This window comes from Dromiciops gliroides, chromosome 3, assembly GCF_019393635.1.
Source record: "Dromiciops gliroides isolate mDroGli1 chromosome 3, mDroGli1.pri, whole genome shotgun sequence".
Lineage (NCBI taxonomy): Eukaryota > Metazoa > Chordata > Mammalia > Microbiotheria > Microbiotheriidae > Dromiciops > Dromiciops gliroides.
This window is the reverse complement of record NC_057863.1, coordinates 262,630,150-262,635,595: the sequence shown is the minus strand read 5'-3', so window position 1 is coordinate 262,635,595 and position 5,446 is coordinate 262,630,150. Positions and strand designations below refer to the sequence as shown.

Sequence of the window (5,446 nt, the reverse complement as noted above, 5' to 3'; positions counted from 1 at the left end):
CCTCTCCATTATAGGATGCTGGCCTGGACTACAAACTTCTCTAAGGCAAGGACTATTTCATTTTTATTTTTCTATCATCAGCACCTAGCACAGTGCCTGGCATTGACAGTGAGTACTTAATAACTGATTGGTTGATTAGATTTGGAGTCAGAAAGACCTGGGTTCAAATCACACCTTTGAATTCTGCTAGTTGTATCACTTAGACAAGTAGTAGTTGCACTTCTGTATCCCTCAGGCATGTAGGATTACCATAGTAAGAGTTCTCTATGTTGCAGAAATCACAGCTTTTTATTTTAATAAATTCCACAAGGTTATCCTTTGGTAAATTATTGTAGAATAAAGGTTACCAGAGTGTCAAAGGCTATGACATTAACTCTGGCAGGTTTTACCTTATTGGAAAAGCTACAAATATAATCCTGGCAATAGACTATGCCTCTTTTTTTGAGGATTAATTTAGCTAAGTGAAGGGAGATTGGCCACTTGGTAATAAGTTCTTTGGCCACAGAAATTCATGAAATGAAAAATACAGAATTGTTTTCTGTCTTTTATGGCCCCATTCCAACACCACAGAGATGGTAGCCAAGTAGCAGAAAAGAGGGGAGAGGGTCCTAAGAAACACAGCATTTAAAATATTTTCCATAAATATTAATTTAGTTCTTAGTACTCTAAGTTAATACACTAACTTAATTATTAGTTTTTTAATACTCAGCAACTAAATTTAATTTGCAGCTAGATGTAAGGATAATTCACAAGTTCTCCATGAAGAGGTGAATAAAGGTGTTGATGAAGTTGGATTTACCATGTGTCCAAAGGCAACAAGAAACATGATTTCATAGATCAGTTGGTCATTTTCATCTTGTACTGTTTACAATAAACATTTACAAAGAGGACATAATAAAAATAATTTCAGTTTATACACCAATATTCTTGTAGATGATAGATTAGAGAAATTCTGTCAACTCCTTAAGATCATTCAAAATTTTTTATTATAAATTACAAAATCATCAACAAACATGAACATTTTTGTACACAAAGAAGGCCAATACCTTTAACCAGGTTCTTCAATGGAGGTATAGAATCAATCAAAGGTATAAAATTTTCTAGTCACCACTACTGAACTATTACATCACAGGTATAAACTAGGGTACTAATTGAATGAAATCAATAAGCCTACACAGAAAATGTAATTTATTGAAGAGTCTGCTAATATGAGTAGGGATTTGGAAGTAACTTTGGAGGGAGTACTTAATATTGCACTTAATATTGTACTTTATTTATATATTAAGTTTAATATACTAATATTTCCTTGATTATATCCCATTCTTATTTTCCTTGTGTTCTTTTGTTTTAAAAAATTTCATTGACCTGTTTATTTAATTTTGCATCACTATCACTACTCCCATACTTTCCTCCACAACTCTTTCATAACCAAATACCCTCCCTTATAATTATCCATTAATTAATTAATTAATCTATCTATTTATTATTTATTTATTCATCCATCCATTTACCTTTTTATTTACTTGATTATCTATCTGTTTGTTTATTTGTTCATTCATTCCTCTATTTTTGTTCATTTATTTATCAATCATCTATCTACTTATTTATTCATCTGTTCATTCACTTATTCATTCATTCATTCATTTATATTTATTTATTTATTTTGTGGGGCAATGAGGGTTAAGTGACTTGCCCAGGCCTCCCTTATAATCAATGGTATGCTCAAACAAAATAAAATTGGTCATATCTACTGCTTGGAGGCTCCACTGGACACTCAGGTGGCATATATCCAGTCCAAGGCCTTAGGTCTGAGAGCATGCTTTCAGATGATGTTGCAGAAGTGTAAGGTCAATTTTCTCTTGCATAGCCCTGGAAATTAGATCCTCCCGAGTGCTAACAAATATGAAATCAGAATTTGACCAATTGGAAGATAAATCATCTGTGAATGCTTACAAACTTTATTTGTACCTAAGTATCAAAGTTTCTTCTCACATTCAAGACTCTATTTTGATGGCAACCTCATTATATATAGTTCATCTCTAGAACTGTATCAGTGGGATTTTGCCAGCCATGATATACTCAGGGTTATCGAGATTTCAAAGTTAGCAATTTTGGCATTGTTTGGCTTTAGAAATATCTTTGTCCTGTTATTTGATAACAACTATGATAGACTTAGGGATAGAGAACCCAATCAGCTATTCGTTTCTGCCTGAGTACAGGAATTCAAAGAGGGCTCAAGCTTTCTTGGCAGATGAAATGTCATGGATGAATGGACTGGGACGGCAGAATGACATGAGTTTGGTTTTTGCCATTGGTATTCTTGACCACAGTACTTACTAGGTATTTTAGAAAGAACATAGCTAAAGATATGGACAGTAGCTTAAAAAAACAACCCTACTTTGGATGGTGAGGTGGCTGGCTTTGATGCAACCTCTGTGGGAGCTGACTGCATGAATCAAAATCCACACTTAACTGTATAGTCATAAAGGGCACAATTATTTATTTCCTTGAGTGGGGAGGGGGTTGGGTGGGAAGAAAGTGGGGGGAGAAGGATTATTGTGTTAACATAATTTGATGCAGCATATTGTACTATTGAAACTTATTTGTGCTTAGTTATGCAAGAATATTATAAAAGAAGAATTTTGGGCCTATCTTTCTTGACTGGACTATTGGTTTAAAGTAAAGCAAGTTTGGGTTATGCAAACAACAAGATGGTGGACAAGATATTTTCTCTGATTTCCATGACCTTTCAAACTTCCCCAAAACAGAAATTATGCAGCAAAGATAAAGTAACTTCTGCTGTTTCCATGGTCTAGGACACCAAGAATTCAAAGCAAGGTAAAAACAAACCCAGGAACTAATGCTCACTGAGCCTGAGGCAGTTCAGGGTTCCCTTTAATCTCTTCTTGACCAGGTGTTCAAATGTCTTACCATTCCTGGACACTGAGCTTTCCTGGTACTGGTGCTGCTACTACCTCTATTGTACCTTTAAGGTCTCCCCCAGACCTTTTCTATGTACTTGCTTGAGGTCCTTGTCCATTCTGCTCCCTCTGCTTTTCTTTCATGTATTTTCTTTTTTATTAGAATGTAAGCTCCATGGGGCAGCTAGGTGGTGCAGTGGATAGAGCACCGGCCCTGGAGTCAGGAGTACCTGAGTTCAAATCCAGCCTCAGACACTTAACACTTACTAGCTGTGTGACCCTGGGCAAGTCACTTAACGCCAATTGCTTCACTTAAAAAAAAAAAAGAATGTAAGCTCCTTAAAGGCAGGGACTGTCTTTTGTCTTTTTTTTTTCCAGTTTATATTAATATTCTCACCTCTCAGCACAGTACGTGACATGCACTAGTAGTAGTAGTAGACAACCATGGATCAGCTCCTTGAAGAGTCACAGGCCACAGCGTGGCTGTGCAGTCCGATACGGGAGCCGCAGCTCCTGAGTGACTTATAACCGGTAACTGCCACATCCCGTGTTGTATCTACCCCATGCGGAGTAGCTGGAGTGTCCTCCCCAGGGCACTGGCCTGGGAAGATCAATATGGAGAACAAGCTGTTGCCCATGCAGCAGACATTGGTGGATCCAAAGGAAAGGCAGAGCCAATACAGTTTGGCACCAGTGCCACCGCAGGAGTTGCCAGAGGGATGTGATGTCCAACATCCAACTGCCTAAGGGACTCCGACATGCACTAAGCACTTAGTAAATATCTGTTCATTTGACTTGACTTGGAAATAAAAATATGGTAGTCCAGAGAAACTTGGAAAAGTAAATTTATTTGAGTATTTGGAAAGAGTTGTATGATGTACTGCTAACATTCTAAAAGGGAGAGAAGTAACAAGTGTCCCTTCAGAACCTTACTGTCTTCAAAGAATTTTAAGGAAGTTAATTTTATGATATTTATTTGTTTTTTATTTTTTGGTGAGGCAATTGGGGTTAAGTGACTTGCCCAGGGTCACACAGCTAGTAAGTGTCAAGTGTCTGAGGCTGGATTTGAACTCAGGTACTCCTGAATCCAGGGCTGGTGCTTTATCCACTGCGCCACCTAGCCACCCCAGGAAGTTAATTTTAAAAAGAGGTCCTGCAATGGATTATTTCTATTCTAAGGGTTTTCAGAGGAGAAAAAAAAAGAAAGGTGAAAGGAAGAATATGGTGTTGTTATTTGTTCTTCATTCTCTTTTTTTTTTTTTGTGGGGCAATGGGGGTTAAGTGACTTGCCCAGGGTCACACAGCTAGTAAGTGTCAAGTGTCTGAGGCTGGATTTGAACTCAGGTACGCCTGAATCCAGGGCTGGTGTTTTATCCACTGCGCCACCTAGCTGCCCTTGTCCTTCATTCTCAAAGAGGACCATGACTTTGGGAGGTGATGTCATGACTTGCAGTGACTTAGATTTAAGGGAGGGAGGGTTATACCAGGTCACCAACCTCACTCTCTTTTTCAGAGCCATCTGGGTCCAGTGGCAAGAATATATCAGGATGACTGAAGATGGCCTGGGATGTTTAAGGCAATTGGAGTTAAATATCTTTCCCAGAGTCACACAGCTAGTAAGTATCTGAGGTGAGATTTGAACTCAGGTCCTCTTGACTCCAGGGCCAGTATTCTATCCACTGAACCACCTAGAGGTAGAACTTACTATTTCTCACAAACGGAGTGCATGACAAGAAAAGTATATGGGAAAAGTTGGGGGGCAGTGAGGTGGCGCAGTGGATAGAGCACTGGCCCTGGAGTCAGGAGTACCTGAGTTCAAATCTGGCCTCAGACACTTAATACTTACTAGCTATGTGACCCTGGGCAAGTCACTTAACCCCAATTGCCTCACTAAAAAAAAAAAAAAAAAGTTGGGGGAGAGTGGGAAATGGATAAACCTCATTCTTATCTTGAAAGGGACAAAGTCTTCTTAACATATTACTATAGAAAAACACCCAACTCAACAGGGAAATGAACAGTGATGGGAAAAGCAGGTTGAGAGATGACAATATCTTAAAAACAAAGGAAACTGATTCAATATTTGATGAGTGGACCCTGTGGAATTTGAGAACATGGCATTCTGTTTCATGTTCTGAGTGGTTTGAAAGAAAAATGAAAATTGTGAGGGCATAATTTAGGACCTGCACAGCAGAATTAATTGGTAGAATAGAATGTGTAGACTGTGAATGCAAATATACAATCTAGAAGAAAAGCAATAACATTAAAAGAAAACATTTTCTATTTAAGCAAAACAAAAAAGATGCATAGAGACATCCCAAGGATTAGAGATCTCCCAAAAGAACACAAGACCAAAAAAACCCACACCATAATGCAAGAAATAATAAAACGGGCAGCTAGGTGGCGCAGTGGATAGAGCACCGGCCCTGAAGTCAGGAGTTCCTGAGTTCAAATCCGGCCTCAGACACTTAACACTTACTAGCTGTGTGACCCTGGGCAAGTCACTTAACCCCGATTGCCTCACTAAA

The 5,446-nt window shown here is 38.5% G+C and overlaps 1 pseudogene; it reads left to right on the top strand.

Moving 5' to 3' along the window:
* Positions 1-1,718: 1,718 nt before the first annotated feature.
* Positions 1,719-2,364, top strand: LOC122747445 (annotated as a pseudogene).
* Positions 2,365-5,446: the final 3,082 nt, after the last annotated feature.